This window comes from Pseudophryne corroboree, chromosome 6 (genome assembly GCF_028390025.1).
Source record: "Pseudophryne corroboree isolate aPseCor3 chromosome 6, aPseCor3.hap2, whole genome shotgun sequence".
Classification (NCBI taxonomy): domain Eukaryota; kingdom Metazoa; phylum Chordata; class Amphibia; order Anura; family Myobatrachidae; genus Pseudophryne; species Pseudophryne corroboree.
Window position 1 is genome coordinate 604,860,684 of NC_086449.1, and position 23,603 is coordinate 604,884,286.

Consider the following 23,603-nt stretch of genomic DNA (forward strand, 5'->3'; position numbering starts at 1 on the left):
CCAATATATATATATATATATATATATAGCAGTATGGTACAGTAGTCCATTGCTCTACCTCTGTGTCGTCAAGTAATACTATCCATATCTGTGCTGCATTATAGTTGTGCGCAGTATATAGTAGGAGGACAGTGCAGAATTTTGATGACCACCAGAATATATATATATATATATATATGTAGCAGTACGGTACAGTAGCCCATTACTGTACCTCTGTGTCATCAAGTATACTATCCATGTCTGTGCTGCATTGTAGTTGTGTGCAGTATATAGTAGGAGGACAGTGCAGAATTTTGCTGACCACCAATATATATATATATATATATATATAGCAGTACGGTACAGTAGTCCATTGCTCTACCTCTGTGTCGTCAAGTAATACTATCCATATCTGTGCTGCATTGTAGTTGTGCGCAGTATATAGTAGGAGGATAGTGCAGAATTTTGCTGACCACCAGTATATATATATATATATATATATATATATATAGCAGTACGGTACAGTAGTCCATTGCTCTATCTCTGTGTCGTCAAGTATACTATCCATATCTGTGCTGCATTGTAGTTGTGCGCAGTATATAGTAGGAGGTCAGTGCAGAATTTTGCTGACCAATAGTATATATATATATATATATATATAGCAGTATGATACAGTAGGCCATTGCTATTGATATATTACTGGCATATAATTCCACACATTAAAAAATGGAGAACAAAAATGTGGAGGGTAAAATAGGGAAAGATCAAGATCCACTTCCACCTCGTGCTGAAGCTGCTGCCACTAGTCATGGCCTAGACGATGAAATGCCATCAACGTCGTCTGCCAAGGCCGATGCCCAATGTCATAGTAGAGAGCATGTAAAATCCAAAAAACAAAAGTTCAGTGAAATGACCCAAAACTCTAAATTAAAAGCGTCTGAGGAGAAGCGTAAACATGCCAATATGCCATTTACGACACAGAGTGGCAAGGAACGGCTGAGGCCCTGGCCTATGTTCATGGCTTGTGGTTCAGATTCACATGAGGATGGAAGCACTCATCCTCCCGCTAGAAAAATGAAAAGACTTAAGCTGGCAAAAGCACAGCAAAGAACTGTGCGTTCTTCTAAATCACAAATCCCCAAGGAGGGTCCAATTGTGTCGGTTGCGATGCCTGACCTTCCCAACACTGGAGGGGGAGAGGTGGCGCCTTCCACCATTTGCACGCCCCCTGCAAGTGCTGGAAGGAGCACCCACAGTCCAGTTCTTGAGATTGAAATTGAAGATGTCACTGTTGAAGTACATCAGGATGAGGATATGGGTGTTGCTGGCGCTGAGGAGGAAATTGACAAGGAGGAATCTGATGGTGAGGTGGTTTGTTTGTCAGGCATCCGGGGAGACACCTGTTGTCCGTGGGATGAATATGGCCATTGACATGCCTGGTAAAATTACCAAAAAAATCACCTCTTCGGTGTTGAATTATTTTAACAGAAATGCGGACAACAGGTGTCAAGCCGTGTGTTGCCTTTGTCACGCTGTAATAAGTAGGGGTAAGGACGTTAACCACCTAGGAACATCCTCCCTTAAACGTCACCTGGAGTGCATTCATCAGAAGTCATTGACAGGATCAAAAACTTTGGGTGACAGCGGAAGCAGTCCACTGACAACTAAATCCCTTCTTCCTCTTGTACCCAAGCTCCTGCAAACCACACCACAAACTCCCTCAATGTCAATTTCCCCCTTAGACAGGAACGCTAATAGTCCTGCAGGCCATGTCATTGGCAAGTCTGACGAGTCCTCTCCTGACTGGGATTCCTCTGATGGATCCTTGAGTGGAACGCCTACTGCTGCTGTTGTTACTGCTGGCACTGCTGTTGTTGCTGCTGGGAGTCGATTGTCATCCCAGAGGGGAAGTCGGAAGACCACTTGTACTACTTCCAGTAAGCAATTGACTATCCAACAGTCCTTTGTGAGGAAGATGAAATATCACAGCAGTCATCCTGTTGCAAAGCGGATAACTCAGGCCTTGGCAGCTGTGTTGGTGTTAGACGTGCATCCGGTATCTGCGTTAGTTCACAGGCAATTAGAGAATATCTTGAGGTAGTGTGTCCCCGGTACCAAATACCATCTAGGTTCCATTTCTCTAGGCAGGCAATACCGAGAATGTACACAGACGTCAGAAAAAGACTCACCAGTGTTCTAAAAAATGCAGTTGTGGACATGTGGACAAGTGGAGCAGGGCAGACTCAGGACTATATGACTGTGCCAGCCCACTGGGTAGATGTATTGCCTCCCGCAGCAAGAACAGCAGCGGCGGCACCAGTAGCAGCATCTCGCAAATGCCAACTCGTTCCTAGGCAGGCTACGCTTTGTATCACCACTTTCCATAAGAGGCACACAGCTGACAACCTCTTACGGAAACTGAGGAACATCATCGCAGATTGGTTTACCCCAATTGGACTCTCCTGTGGATTTGTGACATCGGACAACGCCACTAATATTGTGCGTGCATTACAATTGGGCAAATTCCGGCACGTCCCATGTTTTGCACATACATTGAATTTGGTGGTGCAGAATTATTTAAAAAATGACAGGGGCGTGCAAGAGATGCTATCGGTGGCCAGAAGAATTGCGGGCCACTTTCGGCATTCAGCCACCGCGTGTCGAAGACTGGAGCAGCAGCAAACACTCCTGAACCTGCCCCGCCATCAGCTGAAGCAAGAGGTGGTAACGAGGTGGAATTCAACCCTCTATATGCTTCAGAGGATGGAGGAGCAGGAAAAGGCCATTCAAGCCTATACATCTGCCTATGGTATAGGCAAAGGAGGGGGAATGCACCTGACTCAAGCGCAGTGGAGAATGATTTCAACATTGTGCAAGGTTCTGCAACCCTTTGAACTTGCCACACGTGAAGTCAGTTCAGACACTGCCAGCCTGAGTCAGGTCATTCCCCTCATCAGGCTTTTGCAGAAGCAGCTGGAGAGATTGAAGGAGGAGCTAAAACGGAGCGATTGCGCTAGGCATGTGGGACTTGTGGATGGAGCCCTTCATTCGCTTAACCAGGATTCACGGGTGGTCAATCTGTTGAAATCAGAGCACTACATTTTGGCCACCATGCTCGATCCTAGGTTTAAAGCCTACGTTGTATCTCTCTTTCCGGCAGACACAAGTCTGCAGATGTTCAAAGACTGGCTGGTGAGACACTTGTCAAGTCAAGCGGAACGTGACCCGCCAACAGCTCCTCCTTCATTTTCTCCCGCCACTGGAGCTGCCAGGAAAAGGATCAAATTTCCAAAAACACCCGCTGGCAGTGATGCAGGGCAGTCATGAGCGAGTGCTGACATCTGGTCTGGACTGAAGGACCTGCCAACGATTACTGACATGTCGTCTACTGTCACTGCATATGATTCTGTCACCATTGAAAGAATGGTGGGGGATTATATGAGTGACCGCATCCAAGTAGGCACGTCAGACAGTCCGTACGTATACTGGCAGGAAAAAGAGGCAATTTGGAGGCCCTTGCACAAACTGGCTTTATTTTACCTAAGTTGCCCCCCCTCCAGTGTGTACTCCGAAAGAGTGTTTAGTGCAGCCAGTCACCTTGTCAGCGATCGGCGTACGAGGTTACTTCCAGAAAATGTGGAGAAGATGATGTTCATCAAAATGAATTATAATCAATTCCTCTGTGGAGACATTCACCAGCAATTGCCTCCAGAAAGTACACAGGTACCAGAGATGGTGGATTCCAGTGGGGACGAATTTAATACTCTGTGAGGAGGGGGATGTACACAGTGAAAAGGGTGATGAATCGGAGGATGAGGAGGAGGTGGACATCATGCCTCTGTAGAGCCAGTTTGTGCAAGGAGAGATTGATTGCTTATTTTTTAGTGGGGACCCAAACCATCCAGTCATTTCAGCCACAGTCGTGTGGCAGACCCTGTCGCTGAAATGATGGGTTTGTTAAAGTGTGCATGTCCTGTTTATACAACATAAGGGTGGGTGGGAGGGCCCAAGGACAATTCCATCTTGCACCTCTCTTTTTTAATTATCTTTGCATCATGTGATGTTTGGGGCTAATTTTTTTAAGTGCCATCCTGTCTGACACTGCAGTGCCACTCCTAGATGGGCCAGGTGTTTGTGCCGGCCACTTGGGTCGCTAAACTTAGTCATCCAGCGACCTCGGTGCAAATTTTAGGACTAAAAATAATATTGTGAGGTGTTCAGAATAGACTGGAAATGAGTGGAAATTGTGGTTATTGAGGTTAATAATAATATGGGATCAAAATTACCCCGAAAATCTATGATTTAAACTGTTTTTGAGGGTTTTTTGTAAAAAAAACACCCGATTCCAAAACACACCCGAATCCGACAAAAAATTTTCACGGAGGTTTTGCCAAAATGCGTCCGAATCCAAAACACAGCCGCGGAACCGAATTCAAAACCAAAACACAAAACCCGAAAAATTTCCGGTGCACATCTCTAAGATATATATATATATATATATATATATATATATATATATATATACATATACATACACAAACACACACACATGTGAATAAATAAATATACATATATTATATACAAACTATATATATATATATATATATATATATATATATATAAAAAATATATATAAAAAAAATAAAAAAATATATATATATATATATATATATATATATATATAGGGTGGGGGTTGCCATGCCCTAAGCTGCTTATGCCTGTCATCATATGCTAAGTTTACCTTTATTACTACTTCATGAGATGATGTTGTTATGCTAATTGAAGATAAATCTTTTATTAATCTATCGCTGGTTTTGCTGGTCTTTCCACCATGAGAACCTTTGGTTATATATATATATAAAAAGACTGTAACATTGGGAAGTGTGGCAGATGCTAGAGGGAGGCTGTGGGACACATGTTGGGCTTGCTCAGGGCTGCAGCTCCTCGGCTCGGCAGCAGAAGGAGACAGAGAAGGGGAAGGCGCACAGAGCAGCATCAGCGTCATGACCAGGACAGGGTAAGTGGGGTGTGGCGAGCGGGGGTGGGAGCGGCCTGCCTGTTAATTAATTTAGTCAGTTGGCAGTATAGTGAGCAGCATAAAAATTAATAGATGTTGCGGACCCCTTTAAGAGTCCTTAATCCACGGGGCCCCTCGACCTTCGAGGCCCCACATGGGTGTCCTCTTTGTCCCCCCTGTCGCCGGGACAAACTACATTCATGTGTGACAGGAAAATAACTACAGACATTTAAAAATACATTACAGTGTTAATTTTTCTTTATTTCATTTGCTATACAGTACTTTCCAAATATTTTGTGGGAAAGGAATGATTACTTTTCAAAAATGTGCTGTCTTGTTTTGTCTTGTCTTGTCGTCAATTTGGATTCAAAGGGCAATCACCACTTGGAAAATAGGTATCCTCATGGCAATTGGAAAGATTTTGGGCTTTTCAATTTATATGGACTTGTTGATTTCTTTGTTTCTAAATGCAAAGACTATGGGGCAAATTTACTAAGATGGGAGTTCTATTTATAGCAACCAATCAGATCCTACGTCTCATTTATCTAACACATTCTAGAAGATAATACCTGGAATCAGATTGGTTGCTATGGGCAACATCCCATCTTAAACAGAACTTCCATCTTAGTAAATTTACCCCTATATTGCTGGACTTTGGCACAAGTCTCCAGCCAAATTGGGATGAGACAACCCAAACCTCCAATTTGCTTCTGCCATCTATAGTATCCTATCTAGACAGCTGGTTTAATGGATTTGTCACCTTTGGGTAGGGAAGACTTAATTAAAAATATTTTCTTTCCTAAATTGATGTACAGTATTTAAGATAATTCTTACCATTTCTAATTAAAAATAATTTTTATACAGAGGTAAAGCTATGTATCTAGTGCAAATCAGCTAGAGAATTGCAAACAAGCTCCGCCCCCTCCATCCCCTTGCAGCTCTCACTCTTAATGCCTTTCTGGTCACAGAATGCACACTCCCCACTCCCACACCAGAAGTAGACAGTTCCAGGCTGGAACGCACCCACAAGCTGGATGAGAAGGTTATACAGCCAGGCTCTATTGCAGGGTCCGAGGTGTCTGTGATGGGCAAAAGATAGCGAAATTAGTGCAGGGACAGGCAGCAGTCAAACACACAGACATGCTGATGATAGGGAGGAGTAGATTTTTGACCCAGCAGTTGTCAGAAACACTCATCCACATTGGCAGTCAGGAGACTACATCATCTTTCAAGTAGGAGTGATAAAAGGAGGAGCTATAAAGAAGATATACAGCCTGCATCTGCCAGGTAGGAAGATTAGAGAAAGTGGGGGAGTAGGCATACAGAAGATAGACCGTCTGCATCTACCAGACATTAAAGGTTATTGGTATAGAAGTGTGCTACTGTACATATTCAAACATGTTTCCTCCATGGAAGCTTTATGTTTCCAACCAAGATGGCTGCTGTAGATAGCAATTTGCATGCACCGTGTAATCTTGTTACTGTGTAGAGTAACATATTGGGAGGGTATTCAGACTCAGGGTCGACACCACTTAGGTCGACACCCTTTAGGTCGACACCCATTGGTCGACAGTTAATAGGTCGACACTAGAAATAACTTGACATGGCCATTAGGTCGACATGATTTTTCAAATGTTTTTCTTTTTTTGAACTTTTATACTTTACGATCCACGTGGACTGCGATTTGGAATGGTAGCCTGTGCCGTGTGCAGCGAAGCACCTTGCTCGAAGCATGGCGAATGAAGCGAGCCATGCAAGGGGACATGGGCCCTCATTCCGAGTTGTTCGCTCGCAAGGCGATTTTTGCAGAGTTACACACGCTAAGCCTCCACCTTCTGGGAGTGAATCTTAGCTTCTTAAAATTGCGAACGATGTATTCGCAATATTGCAATTACAAACTACTTAGCAGTTTCAGAGTAGCTTCAGACTTACTCGGCATCTGCGATCAGTTCAGTGCTTGTCGTTCCTGGTTTGACGTCATAAACACACCCAGCGTTCGCCCAGACACTCCTCCGTTTCTCCAGCCACTCCCGCGTTTTTTCCGGAAACGGTAGCGTTTTTATCCACACGCCCATAAAACGCAGTGTTTCCGCCCAGTAACACCCATTTCCTGTCAATCACACTACGATCGCAGGAGCGAAGAAAAAGCCGTGAGTAAAAAAACTATCTTCATAGCAAAATTACTTGGCGCAGTCGCAGTGCAAACATTGCGCATGCGCACTAAGCGGAAAAACGCTGCGATGCGAAGAAAATTACCGAGCGAACGACTCGGAATGAGGGCCATGGTGCACTAATTGGGGTTCCTAGTCACTTTATGAAGAAAACTGCACCAAAAAAACATGAAATACTGATGTCAACCTTTTTCCCATCGACCATGTTCATGTCAACCTAATCACTGTGTCGACCTATTGCTAGTGTCGGCCTAGCCACTGTCGACCAATAGGTGTTGACGTAATGGGTGTCGACCTAGACACTGTCGACCCTGGGTCCCATACCCATTGGGAGATTGCTGTCTCAACCTTAGCTCCAGAGAACTAAGGTTAAGACGGCCATTTCCTTTTTCAGCACCCTGCCCTGCTACCCACACCTTTTCTACAGACACCGGTGATGAACTGAACCAACCCAGCTCCATTACAGACTCCGCTTCATGTGTTAACCCGTGTAACCATGGTGACTACAGCTTTACCTACTATCCTCAATAGACCCCACTACTTGTTTAGCCACTGGACTACTAATACATTCTGCTGGTTAGTACATACCTCTGGCATGCCACCAATTGTACACAATATTTCAATAGAGGGAGATGGAAGAGGAAAAAGACAGCAATAGGGTAAGACATGAATAGAGGGAGATGGGAGAAGATGGGTATAAGGGGAGATGGGAGTGGTAAAAAAAACTCTGCAACAAAAGCCCCAGTTAACAACTCATCAAATGTTGGGTCCAAAATACTAGTAAAGATAATAAACTCCTAACTTACTTATTTACAAATTTTAAATGGAAGAGTAAATCGCCTAGACATGGCGCCTTTTTATTATTTATCAAAGTTTTTCTATAATAAATAATATTTCATGTTGCTTTGTTTAACTAATTTCTTGGATCTATTTAGCAAAGCTTGCAAAACTGGATATTGTTTCCATAAAGAGGCTGTCTAGTGAAGCACTTTACCATTGGTTGCAACACTTCCTAGATACCTGCAGCTACTGGAGGTGGATGTGAAGAGCCATCTGCTAAAGGCCTGTGTACCATAAAGACCACACCACACACCCTGCACCCATTTTTTTCAATACTTACCCTCCGGAGTCTTGCGTTTCAGCAGCATCGCTGCAGAAATCATTGGGAAAATGATGCAGTGCACATTTTCCCACCGTTTTGCACATACGCAGTCAGAAAACCACTGGGTAAATGTCTGCCACGCCATTTTCACGGAGACGCGCACTAGACTCTGGGAAAGTGAAAGTGCTAGGGTCCAAAAGTGACCTTAGTGCCCAGCGTTAAGCGAGCTGCAGGCTGCAGAGGAGGAGGCTCAGAAGGAATCCGCACACTGGCCTCCTCCTCTCTAAAGATGTCCCTGAGTGTAATCCATGCTCTGAAAAGGCAGAAGCCACTGAACGTAATGGAGAGTGCATTAGATTTTCTAATGCAGAAGATATGTTGTTAAATAGACTAGTTACTTAACTCTTGCATGTACTGTCAAGTATTGCATGTCATTTCTATAAGAATGTTATATCCACTCTTTGCTCCTTTGTGCTGTGTTAAGGAACCTGTATATTGCTGTAGTATTGCATACACATTTTATGATATCCGAAAAGGATCACAGTAATTGGAATATGCTTGGAATACTGATGCCGGAGTCCTGACATGGATCCAAATGCCAGTGCCAAGATCCCAAATGAATCAGGAATGAAGGTCCACCGGGAGGGTGGGTGAGGGTTAGGGAGTTTAGGGGATAGTATACTTACCAATTAGGTGTCCGGATCTTGAGCATCGGAATGACACTGTTGGTATTCTGACTGCCGGCATCCCAAACTTCGGGATCCCGATACCATCCTAATTTTACAATCCCCCTGCATTATACCTATCACATTTTTTTTGTAGCAACATTCTTTATTAGATTGTCAGTTGCAGTATTGATTCTATGTTTATTTTACATACAGTATTTATGACTTACAGTACTTTGGAGATCACATCTTCTCATCACAAAGGAAGTTTTACTGTTTTATGTACATTTAATTTTATTTATCCTAATCTTTTTACACCACTTTTACCTAGTTTGTTGTTTCTATTGGTTATTTCTTAGATAGAACTGAGGTTGTAAAAAGTGTAGTCTTTTATATCTGATGCACCCAGTGGTATAACCAATATGTCTCTCAATATTTTTGGTATCATTAGAACGTTAATGTCTTAATGTTGATTAATAGGAAATGTTATCAAGTTGGTGGAGGTATACGTTAACTCTTTTTATGTGTATTTGTGTTACCTTTGTGTATTTTACACCATTATGTGTTCTTTAGGGGTTCTTTTTTGTTATAATAGATGTTGGCTGATAATTTAATTGTATCTGTCATTATCTACTATCCTTCCTTGAGATCTGTAATCTCGATTTTTTTAATATTAAATCTGAATGATTTTTTTTTTATCTTCTATTCTGTATATAAGTATTGATCAGCAGGCGAGAATCAAAGCTACAAAATATATTTTAAACTTTGGACAAAACAGTGACTTCAATCACTCCTCACATTGGTATTGTTATTCATATTAACCTAAAACTATTTTGTTTTTTGAGGACTTTTTCCTACAAACCTGAGGTACAGCAATGGGACAACATCTATACCTTAGGTGGTGGGAGAGAGATAGAAAGAGGGCTAGATGCATCATCGCTTGGAAAGTGATAAAATGGAGAGTGAAAAAGTACTAGCCAATCAGGTCCCACCTGCCATGTAACAGGCTGTGTTTTAAAAAATGGCAGTTAGGAGCTGATTGGCTGGTACTTTTTCACTCTCCATTTTATCACTTTCCAAGCGATGATGCATCTGGCCCAGTATCTTTAATCTCATTCATTACTAATATACCAAGCACATCAATGCTTGTATATAGGAGGGTGGTTCAATAAGTAAGAAAATAAGACATCTTGCGTATGTAATGTTTTTTTTTTTATTTCATTCTAATTTCCCACCAGGCCAGAGCACGTAGACAACTGCTTCCCCTCATGGCCATTAGACTGTTTCTTATATCAGTCATACTGTTCCAAAATCAGTAGTAAGATGTCAGTGCTGTCAGAAACATGGTCAAACATTGATGTGCGTAGCGTGAGTTCAGATTTCTGGGGATGCACACTACAAACTCCAAAGTGTCAGTATTTGCTGCAGGAAACAGGTACAGTCCAGGCCAGCTACCCAATCCCCTCACAGACTCACGATTACTGCTAAAAAAGGGGGGGGGGCAATTTTAATATAAAAATGCTGACTTTTATAATAATGGTTATCTCATATAATTCAAATCAGATTAGAATATCAGAAAGTAGTTGAGAGCGGATAATATGAAATATGCGGTTGGCTTTGATCCTAATTATCAGAGTACTTATCACAGTGGTTAGAGGTTTGTTAAGTAAATTGCTAGAGTGAGAACACAGGGATCAGAGTGGGGATGCAGGGGGGAGAGGGGAGACAGCGGGGAGTAAGGCACCACATGGCGGAAACACTTAGTAAGCGCAGGCCCTCACCTGCACACAGCTGGCCGTGCACCTATGCCAGCACTGGGGGGAGCAGCAGCAGTAGCACCAATTTCACAAGGACACTGTCCACTTTACCCCTTCCCAGAGGCATAGACAGGGGTGAGGATCTGATCACACAAACAAATCCCTAGTAGCAGCTCCGGAGCCAGAAGGATCACACAGAGAACCTTGTAGTCTGAGCTGTACCAGCCACTCCATGGTCAGCAACTCCTATTACTCCCTAGTCCCCACTCCAGAGAGATCTTCAGTGTACCGAACGTAAAGTTGCATAGTGCAGACCTGGGACTAACAATTATGCACAGCAGTGAGTGAGGCTTCTCTCCCTTTGTATCTGTTCCACTAGCAGCTTCCTCTGGTGTCCTGTGTGTATTTTGAAATATTAAGCTGGAATCCAAAACCCGTGTGTTCCGACAGCAGGAGGATGAAGTTTTGCCTTGTTTTGGGATCCGCGGCAGGTGGGGAGATCCAAGTCCTGTCTCGGATCCCCTCGGATCTCAGAAGTTCTGGTGGGCTTGGTTCTCTGAGAACCGAGCCCGCTCATCTCTACACTAAGATCTGGATCATAAAATTGTTTGCTGCACAGTTTAAGAGATTAGGCTTGCTTCCTAGTAACCTTATATATTTTTATCTTTAATGTTCTTACTGTTATGTCTGATCTGTAGTCAATTTACATATTTCCTTAGTTTTAGCCTATACAAATGTGCTCCTGAAGCTGAGAACATTCAGGACAGCTGTAACTATATCCCCGTAGTCAGGGGTTAAATTGTGGGGGGAATGAGGTGGAACTAAGTTCCACCCTCTGTAATATTATGGGGAACTAGTTTCACCTCCACCATTGCCCTGTACAGTAATTCCAACAGCAAAGCCAGCCCCATCACCTACAGTACGTCAAATCGATGATGCAAGTGGCGCTAGTGTTACTGATGAGCTGCAGCCACCTCCCCTTTCTTCAGGTACCGGTGGCTCCATGGTCCTCTCCATCTACAGCCCGCTTCTTTGTGAGATCAATATCCCTTTAAAAAGTATGGGAAGTAGGGCACTAATTTATAGTTTGCAGCGGGGCGCCGAGAACACTAACACCGGCCCTGGCTCCGCTTACTGTAAGGAAGGGGGGGGGGGGAGTGGCGGGTTGATGAGTTCCACCACCTCTCCAGGACCACTGTAAGCCCTGCCAGTAGTTGCTTATTTTGCTATTTGTAATACAGTATTAATAATGCTATTTTTTCCAGTTGACATACATTTGATATAGAGTTAGATTATCATAGTTAAATCAAAGGAAGTTAACCAGTGGCTCGCCAGCTGTTGTAGGACTGCAAGTCAAAGCAGCTCATGATATCAAGCGTACAGTATATAGATACTGTACATGATCCATTAGATTTAAACAGTACATGATATAAACATTACTGAAATATTTCATACATAAAGGACCTGTTTTTGAAACCTAAAAAGTCTCTAAGTGTACCCTCTTTGCTTGTGACTTAGAGCATATATGAGGCAACATTATTCACAAGTGGTGAGTTGTTGGATTACAATTATCTACTATATCAAAGTGAAAATTTGTCCTTCTGTTTGTCTTTCTATACAAATCCACAGTTTACAAGCAAAGATCGTGAAATTTGACATACAAGTGTATTAAAATACAGCGGAGGCAACTAAAGCAATTAGAACTCCCTATGTCCCCTTGGGGGGAGACAGCAGCACAGAGTATATCAGTAGACAGCATAACTCTGGAATTGCTGGAGCAATGTACTCAAAAATTGGTACACATATGACTTACACTCTGGGAACAAACAATGTGGGGGTCAGATACCCCTAGCACCCCTAGGGGTGGGACAGCAGCACAGAGTATGTCAGAAGGCAGCATAACTGTGAAAGGGCTGGAGCAATTTACACCAAACTTGGTACACATCTGACTTACAATCTGGGAACAAACTCTGTGGGGGTTAGACACGCCTAGCACCCCTAGCGGTGGGACAGCAGCACAGAGTATTACAGGAGAAAGCATAACTCCCAAATGCCTGGACCAATTTACAACAAACTTTGTACACATATGACCTGCAATCTGGGAACAAGCACTGATTGGGTAAGACACCCCTAGCATCCCCAGGGGTGAAGCAGCAGCACAGAGTTTTTCAGCAGACAGCATAACTCTGGAATGCCTGGAGCAATTTACACCAAACTTGCTACACAAATTACTTACACACTGGGAACAAACACTGTGGGGGTAAGACACCTGTAGCACCCCTAGGGATGAGGCAGCAGCACAGAGTTTTTCAGCAGACCGCATAACTCTGGAATGCCTGGAGCAATTTACAACAAACTTGCTACACATATGGCTTACACTCTGGGAACAAACACTGTGGGGGTAACACACCAGTAGCACCCCTAGGGGTGGGTCAGCAGCACAGACTATTTCAGGACATGTATATGTCAGTGATGACAGGGCTGCATGTGACAGGGCCAGTGACATGATGTGAGGAGGGGACTGCAGACAGCACAAACCCACACACTGAGCGTTATATAGTGGAAGTAGCACTGTCCCCCAGTAGCACAGAGTATATCAGGAGATACATAATGTGCTGTGCTATATAAGAAACTGTGAAAAAATTGATAATTTCACAGGGGCACTGACATGATGTGAGGAGGGGAATGGAGGCAGTAGGAAGCCACAGACTGAGAGTTGTATAGTGGGAAAAGCAGGGTCCCTTTGGGGAACAAAAAGGGGTCCGGCCACTACACAAAGTGCGTCAGGGAAGCAAGATATGCCTATATACTAGATCTCCAACCAACGTAAATTAACAAACAACTATCATTCTAATTTACCATCCTCTTCCCGTAGCAAAGTATGGGTGTTCAGCTATCTACAATGTTATTTAAACTGTGTGTTTAATATTTGTTCTTAGAATCCCGGGCAATGCTGGGTAGTCCAGCTAGTACATAGTAAATGCATTATAATATAACTGCATTATCAGCTAAATACCATTAATATTTAATCTGCAGAAGCTGTCACTGAAGTTTGTTGTAACCGGAATAATTTAACCTGTCAAGTTATCTCGCACAAGTTGATTTGCCCTGAGCACCACACCCCTCCCATGACAGGCTTGTTATGCTTCTGTTCTACTGCTGACTGTACTAGGGGGGTGATTCCGAGTTGTTCGCTCGCTAGCTGCTTTTAGCAGCATTGCACGCGCTAAGCCGCCGCCCTCTGGGAGTGTATCTTAGCTAGGCAGAATTGCGAACGAAAGATTAGCAGAATTGCAAATAGAAATTTCTTAGCAGTTTCTGAGTAGCTCCAGACTTACTCAGCCATTGCGACCAGCTCAGTCCTTTTCGTTCCTGGTTTGACGTCGCAAACACACCCAGCGTTTGCCCAACCACTCCCCCCGTTTCTCCAGCCACTCCTGCGTTTTGCAACTCGAACACCTGCGTTTTTCTGCACACTCCCATAAAACGGCCAGTTTCCGCCCAGAAACACCCACTTCCTGTCAATCACACTACGATCAGCACAGCGATGAAAAAGCTTTGTTATGCCGTGAGTAAAATACCTAACTTTTGTGTAAAATAACTAAGCGCATGCGCTCTGCGAACCTTGCGCATGCGCAGTAAGCGACTAATCGCAGTATAGCGAAAATCGGCAACGAGCTAACAACTCGGAATGACCCCCTATACCTGCACCTTTGCATTGCAGAGGCAGCATGGAGCTGCTAAATGAGTGGTAAGAGAGGCTGTCTATCTTATATATCTGAGCAGTTTAATTACTAAGCGATTCAAGTTATTGACTTGGAATGTGCCACTTTAAAAACTATCATCTACTGGAGGTGGAGACAGATTATTTTCTATGTAATACGTTTATTGTAGAAAAACCTGGAAAGAAAAAGTAATCATTTCAAATATTTTACTTAATTCTGTATGCAGAATATTTGACTTTTTTTTTTATTTTCTTGCAGAATACCTTCAGTGTGGGGAGGCTTTGCAATGACATAGGAGCAAACATATTTGTAAACTGCTCTTTGAACTTCACACACATCAACTCCTTCATATAGCTTCTTTATCAAATATTTAGGACTACCCAATCTAGCACTTTAAGGGACATTTTAAGAAGAAATCATTATGCATTTTTTCTCTTGACAATTGAAGCCTTTAAATATTTAAAAAAGTAATCTGGCATTCCAATTTAATGGCAAAATTTCTTGCATCATATACAGTAGTCCCCAGTTTTTGGTGTTTTACAATTATTCAGTTTATAGCAAACTCGCAAAAAAAGAATAAAACTTAAATAATGTACAAAACATAAATATTGAAAATTAAAACTATCATTATTTTTTTTTTCATACTTTTAAATATTTATATTTCCTGCAAAATTGGACATCAAACTGTTGGAATACACCCATTTTACTTATGGAATACAATGTAATAACTATATACTGTAAGTGAATTAGCGCAACAAAAATTCCATCTTTCAATCTACATTATAACCACTTAACTGGCTAATTTTCCCCCCCAAAATGTTCAAAAATCGTCATTATCCAACACATATGAAAAAACTGTAAACAGTATATATTTTTAAAATACAGTATATTGCATCATAAAAATTTCTGTGTGTCTGCGTGTCCGTAAGTGCTTTTACCTTTTATTTGTATTATTGTATTATATTAAATAGCGTTACAACACATGTAAAATTAGGACAAAAATAAATGAAACCTATCAAAATCCATAACACATTCAGCTTTATCTAATAACACACAAATGTACATTGTAGACTACAAATGTGCTCCACTTTGAAAGAAAGAATGTACTGTAAAGTGTTAATAATAATAATGGTACTGTACACCCTGAGTAATATTAAATTGAGCAGCAAAAGTCAAGAATAACATCTGGGCAATGCTTGCTACCTTTCAAGATGTTGAAACCAAAGCTAATGAGTGTTTTTGGCAGGGGCATTTCTAGAGAGGAGGAGGCCCGTGTGAAGGCTCTGTCTGGGCCCCCTCCTCTCTAGGGCTATAGCTCTGGGCACTAGCTGTCCCAAAGTATAAAGCACATTCGCAGAGCTCCAAGAAAATGTTGCGGTGGCCATTTTCCCAGTGATTTTCCTACTGTGCATGTGCAAAACATCTGGAAAATGGCGCTTTCATTTTCCCAGTGATTTCTAAAGCGCTGCTGCTGTGCCGCGGGACTCCGGAGGGTAAGTATTAATAATAATAGGTGCAGGGTGTGCAGATTGTAATTGCGGAGGTGACGCTACAGAGATCAATAGAGCTCTGATCAACAGAGCTTTTTTATACAGAATGCCTGAGGGGGTGGGGGTTGCTGATGCACTGTGCATGCTTAACCACAACCATTTCCACTGTCCTCATACACAGTAGTCACCATTCTCTCAGTCCAGGGTATGTGTATTCTGTATGTACAGCATGTATGTATGTATGTATGTATGTTTGTTTGTTTGTGTGTGCGTAAACACCAGTTTACTTCAATCTTCTTTTGTCTTTCTTCTACTTCCTAATCTTTCTAATTATATTTACTGTACCGCTGGTATCTATGTGTTTGTCATTTTCTGATGCTCCCCTTACTTTATTAACTCACTATTCTTTATTTCAATACTCATTTCTTTCCATCATGACTGTTGTCCTGTATCGCAATTAGGGATGAGCGGGTTCGGATTTTGGATATCCGAACCCCTCATAACACCCTCGATCCGAATAAAGGGGTTATTAATATATAATCCAAATAATTTTTACAGGGTTTGCCCTGTGTGGTGTAGGGGTACACTCTCCTGTGCTGCATATTATTATAATAACTCCAGAAAAATAATCGAGAGCAAAAATTTGGAGAATAAAATAGGGAAAGATCAAGAACTACTTCCTCCTAGTACTGAAGCTGCTGCCACTAGTCATGGCAGAGACGATGATATGCCATCAACGTCATCTGCCAAGGCCGATGCCCAATGTGATAGTAGAGGGCATGTAAAATCCAAAAAGCCAAAGTTCAGGAAAATGACCCAAAAAAATTAATCTAAATAATCTGAGGAGAAACGTAAACTTGCCAGTATGCCATTTACCACACAGAGTGGCAAGGAATGGCTAAGGCCCTGGCCTATGTTCATAACTAGTGGTTCAGCTTCACATGATGATGGAAGCCCTCATCCTGGATGGGAAGAGGTGGCTTCTTCCACCATTTGCATGCCATCTGCAAATGCTGGAAGGAGCACCCACATTCCAGTTTCTGATATTCAAATTGAAGATGTCACTGTTGAAGTACACCAGGATGAGGATATGGGTGTAGCTGGTGCTGAGGAGGAAGTAGATGAAGAGGATTCTGATGGTGATGTGGTTTGTTTAAATCAGGTACCGGGGTAGACAGTTGTTGCCCATTGTCATGCCTGGGCAGAAGACCAAAAAATCCACCTCTTCGGTCTGGAATTATTTCTATCCAAATCCGGCCAACTACTGCCTTGCCATATGTAACTTATGTAAAGGTGTCTTAAGTAGGGGTAAGGACATTAACAACCTAGGAACATCCTCTCTTATACATCACCTGCAACGCATTCATAAAAGTCACTGTCAAGTTCAGAAACTGTGGCTAAGTCCATAAGCAGTCCATGGACACCTAAATCCCATGCTAATGTTGTATCCAAGTGCCTGCAAACCACATCAGCATCTCCCTCCTCAAACAGGATCGGAAGAAATCCTGCAGTCCATTCCACTGACTCATTTCCTATCCGGGATTCCTCCAGAGGATCCTGCATTGCTAAGCCTACTGCTGACACTGCTGCTTTTGCTGCTGGGAGTCATTCATCATCCCAGAGAGGAAGTTGAAACACCACTACTTCTTTCACTAAGCAATTGACCATCCAACAGTTTTTTGCGAGGGGGATGAAGTACAACAGCAGTCATCTTGTTGCAAAGCGGATAACTGAGACCTTGACAGCCTTCTTGGTGTTAGACGTGTGTCCGGTATCCGCCATTAGTGCAGTGTGATTTAGACAATTGATGGCGGTAGTGTGTCTCCGGTACCAAGTCCCATCTAGATTCCACTTCACTAGGCAGGCGATACCGAGAATGTACTGTCAAAGTCAGAAAAATATCATGATGCACACTACCATATTTGCACCTCATGCGTGTCCCCGCTGCGCGTGCCCACGCTCTCCCGTGCGTACGCATACCCGCTGGTGCGTGCACCCGCAGGCGCACGGTATGCGCATGTACGGTAGATTTTGTGTGCGTCTAGCGGGCGACTCGATCGTTACATATTTTAACCATATAATGTATTTTGTAGATTATGGTCCCTTTGATAGAATCTGAAAGTTTAGTTAATGTAGCATGTTCATGAACAAAGAGATCCCTCTTTGTTTGATACGAAGGGTCAGACAAGGGTTATACAGTGGTGTTTAGTATCCATCGGAAGAGTATTTAATTAGCAATATTCCGGTGTTGGTTTGAAGCGGATTAATCGCTCGTGCGAATAGTTATGGACATAAGAAGTTTATGGACTTTTACTATTATTTGCACTTTATTATCCATGCGGCGGGAAACCTAGTTTCCCACCCACCTGAGTAGTTGGAAATAGTCACAGCCCACCTGTATGAATCGACCTATGACCTTTTGTTATAATGCGGAGACGAATTCCTGTGTCCAATGAACAATGAGATTGTAGGGACCATTGAATTGTATTGTGTGTGGTGCATAAATAGACAAGCCGATCTGATCCAGCTCCCATTCTACTCTATTCTCTTCAACGGTTCTCACCACTGATAATCGGGAGCTGGATATCCAGAGGCGCATGCGATTGTTTCCTTTGTGCGTAAGTTTTCTCCGCAATCATATTGCCTTTATTGTTATTGTGAGCCATATCTCTCTCTCTCTCCTCTCCTCTTTCTCTCTCATTTCTCTTAAGTGTTATTGTACTGTTATTGTATTTTAAGTGTAGTTATCTGGTTAGGTAGTCTATGTTATATTGGTAGTGTATGACTTGTATTGTATTATTCTTTTGCAAATAGAACGTTCACATAAGGTGTTAGAACCTCAGCAGGGTGTCTGTGTCTCTCTAGCTGGTACAAAGGGTTTCTGAATTCTAAATCGCTCTAACAGCATTTACATTAACAAGGTTAAGCAGCGTTATATCGCTGCAGTATTTCAGTAGTAAAGTTTTACAATACAAACTCAATCATAGTGTGTTGCATACAAGGGTTACAGTGTAAGCATAATCTGTGTTTAAAGTTTATAAAGGTTACTGTCTGTGTGTATGCTCACTGTGGGTATTCCGTACACCCAGCACAGCGTGTGTACTTTATTTGCGTACCACGTGCGAGGTCTTCATACGCAAATAGCGTACGGAGTGCGTAGCATGTGCACATGGTTTAGCAGCCATTACGGCTACACGGTATTAATATATAGCTAATGTTAAAAGGTAGATATTTGACTCTATCAAGTGGGGGCTCGTCCGGGATCTGAACCCGGGACCTCTCGCACCCAAAGCGAGGGGATCTGAACCCGGGACCTCTCGCACCCAAAGCGAGAATCATAGGGCAAGTCCGGTCCATCTCATATCCGCAGTCAGGCGAAAAAGGCGCAGAGTTTTATCGATCAGCAAAGGGAGGAAAAGGTAGTATCTTGGAGTGCTGATCAGATGAGAGTCTGCGTCTGTTTCTTTTGGTCTGTAGGGATGCTGGTGGAATCCGAAGAAGGTAGGAACATTAAGCTATTGTCTTTGTAAATCTGGTTTTTATTTCTATTTGGTGCCAACTGCACACGCAGATTGGATGGTTTGTCTGTTTAAATAGGTTTAAAATTATTTTTAATCACTCTGCATAGCGTGATAACTAAAAGGGGCTGGCATGATGATTTTTCTTTGTGACAAAAGGTCTGTCCCCCATTTTGTGTAAACCTCATGGATGGGGGAGGAGCAGCGGCCATTTTGGGAAGGTCAATTTTTTTTTGAACGGCTGATTTTCAGTTGACCCAGGAAATAATCAGCCATCCACTGTCAATAAAAGAAATCATCATTTAATGAGGTTTTTTTTTAATGCATTTGTTTAGTCCATATCATAGTCAATCATAAGTAGTTCAGATAGAGTTTAATAACAGTTAATAATAAATTAAATATTTGATTTAAGAAATACACAAGTAGTTTTTTTTTGGTAACTGTCTCTCTTCAAGAACCTGTTTTAACGCTGCTACTTGTAGGATGGCCATTGAAATGCAAATGACCTGTGGGACTGGTTTGTTGTTTTTTTTCTCTCTCCCAGCAGTGAAAGAAAAATTGCACATTCATATGCAAATTAGAAGCACTGAATAGGGTCTCATATATGTAATATCTATATGCGTGTGCTTACATCAATATATGTTATTAGATTAATTTAGAATTGCATGTTCATTTGTGTAATCTTCACATCTCACTTTCCTGGTTGCCATTTCATATTGATAACGTGCTGAGAAAGATTTGTTGCTATTGGTACTTAAAGAGTAAAAATGATACATTAAGGGGTAATTTGTAAAACACACACACAGCTTTGCCTAAAGATACAAGTAGAGATCTGTGTGGTGCTCGGTAGATGATCGAGGATCACCTACATTGATAAACGTGTTAATTGTGTTACGGTGGATATCTGCCTTGCGTACACGTGTCTCTAACAAAAAGCTGAGACTCGCGTACACAACCCAAAGGCCGACGCACGCAGCGTATATTACGCAACGGAGCGTCCGGGTACGCCCACGTAACAAATCACACGATAAGGGTTATTTTAAACAGGCGAAAAGGTGGCAACGCAATAAATAGCGCAAGTCAATTTTAGTGTCTGAAATTTAAATGAATAGATCCTTCTCTAAATTTACGACTCATCTTGTCTAAAGGAAAGAAATTTCTGCGCAGAAATAGAAATAGAAACAAAAGTAAAGTGTACATGTGGTGAGTGAGTGTTTGCATATATAAGTTTCTACAATTTTTTGGGATTGAACCACAGAAATCATCGAGTTCTCGTGAATTACATACGTGTAAGTGACATGCACGGTGGCTAGGGAGGCATCCCTTGTTAAACATATAAAGAGCATTAGAGTGTAGCAGACCAGGAGGTCATACTGTAGCAGACCAGGAGGTCCGGAACAGACCAGGAGGTCTAGGTACAGCAGACAAAGAAGTCTGCTATAGAGACAAGTAGCACAACACCAGGAAGGGTTGGTGCGGAACCCATATAGGCCATAAAGCTCAGGCTGAAGGAATTCGCAGCTGCTAAATTTCGATTCCACTGGTCGCTCCGCACATAAGATTAGTTGCTTATGTGCTGAACGATTGTACCGCACGTAATTGTGTGCATTAGTTAGTAATTTGACCCAGTACCATTTGCGTACGGAAGGGGTCATAAACGCTACTTGTACATTCTAACGTGATTTGTGTAATTTTTTATTTTTTAAGGGAAGTTCGCTGGTCACTCAGGAATTATCCAACAACCAACAGTTACTGGAAAGGGTTAATGCTCTGCGGATCACACTCGCATGTTCCAGTAAACAAAGGTTCATAGGGGCCCTAGGTCGAGTACGCCAGCGCTAAAGCAGTGTGTGGGCGTATTGGTCGGCGTGGGCGAGTGAGTGGGGTACTCGGTAAACTACCACCGTCAACCTATCTTGAACATCTTGGTTTTTGTAAGGGTTCGCTGAAGACCCTGATATAAAGGTCAGAGGTAGTGCAAGCAACACCTGCAAGCTATGGGGGCCAGTTGTTCAGGTAGGGGGCGATCAACCTCGGTTCGGGTTGATTTAGTAAACTGACCAATCGGGTCGGCAAGGTATGTAATGTGTGAAAAATACGGTTCACACACAGAGGTTTTATGTGATGAATGGGAAAGAATGACTGTACATGACGGGGAGAAGTTCCCAAGAGTAGGCAGCTTTAGCCCAGATGTGTTACTAAATCTAAGGAGAAGGATAGGTCTTATTAAATCAGCAAAGAGACGGATCAAACATTATGATTGTTTAAAATTGTGGCAACAGGAAAGTGAAATGCAAAGAGAGTTAACTGACATATCTGACTCTCATCTTGGGAGGAGAGACATGGCAATGGAGAGGATTATGGTTGCGGAGAAAGGCACAATGTTGTACAATAAAAATGCACTTAGCAACTGTATTATAGATGATAAGAATAATTGTAATAAACATAACAATGATAATTGTAATACTGTTAAATGTACAACTATTAACCTATGCAAGTTGCACCCCATGTTAAACTTCCCTCAGGACTACAAGCAAGAGAGTGAGCCCAGCACGATGTCGGCACCTTTACCAGCAGCCATCACACAAGACATCCAGGTGAATGCGACCAAATCGGTAAAGGCAATAATCAAACCCCCTAACGGAGGGTCAGGTGAGGTCGTGTCCACAGGTACGTACAATGTTTTATATCACGCACAAACAAATGTACCCCATATTGTAAGACCAAAACAAGGTGATGTAATTGAGTTTAGTCCTGTCAGGGTGATCACAGTCCCCAATGGGAAGACTGACGATCAGGGAACCATTCCCGTCAAGGACAGTGCAATGCGCTGTCCCTGGTCCCGGACCGAATTGAGATCAATTATGTCTGAATTCCCTGATCCTAGGGAAGATCTAGTCGCATGTCAAAGGTTCATTAAAGAACTAGGAAACTCAACAGAACCCACCAACAAAGATTGGCGGACGGTGCTGAGGGCATGTTTGCCCTCCAGTGTTGACCCTGCAAAATTTATTGCTGATTGTAAATTAGACACGGAGGTACCTTGTACGGAGGAACACAATCAGGAATGTATTAAGCAGATCAACCGACAGTTAGAAATATATTTCCCAGCCATTGTCGAGTGGAACAAAATCTTCTCCATAAGACAAAACGAAGGGGAAAGTACTTCTAATTATTTCCACCGGGCATTACAGGACATAACTAAGTATACGGGTATAGAAAACATCGAAACAAGTGCACCGCACAGAGAAGTAGCAGTATCTGTGCTAATGGATGGTTTAAAGGAAGTGTTGAGAGCAAGGATACAGATCACAAATCCATACTGGAGAGATAAATCAATAACTGCATTAAGGGACTCTGCTGTTGGGCATGAGCAAAACAGCATCAAGCACGGGGAAACAAAGAAGCCTCAGATCCCTGTGGGTAAGTTAAAGGTGAAAAGCTGTTACAACTGCTTAAGGGAAGGTCATGTTGCACGAGATTGTAGGTCTAAAAACACACACAAGGTATATACACCCCCTAGACAACAACATGACCATAATAGTCAAAGAACCAGAGAAACACAGAAAGAGCGGTTGATGGCGATGGGCATCCAAGCATTAGAGGAGACATCAAATCAACCAAAACCCCAGGCCATTGGCACATGGAGGAACTCAAGGATTTGTTATCGTTGTAAAAGAGAAGGGCATTATGCCAGCAACTGCAACAGCCCACATAAAGTCAGACCCCCTAGACATGAAAATGAGCAAAAGTTAGGACACACCAAATTGTAACCAGGGATCAGATAGGAAGAATTTTGGCCCACACTCATGATATGTAGTCAGGAAAGGTGATCATTAGGACTGATGGTAAGCCTGAGGTAACGGTTAATAAATTGGGAGGTCATTCCCTGAAGACACAGGAATGACCGGGTGAAACGTTGTAAATGTATCTGTGAAATGTTTCTTTTTCTCTCCCCATCTCTGACGATTATTGGTAGGACTCAAACATTGCATATCTGCTTGGTCTTTGCAGAAGTCTACCAAACCCCAGCATGACCTATCCGCATCAATGTATCCTGGCCAGATACAGAGGGTGGAGTATGGAGGTGCTGGTGGGAGGGACTGCGCAAGGAAACCATGGGACATGTAGATATGACAGCCTGATGATCTGACAATATTTTAAAAATGTTTGAAAAAT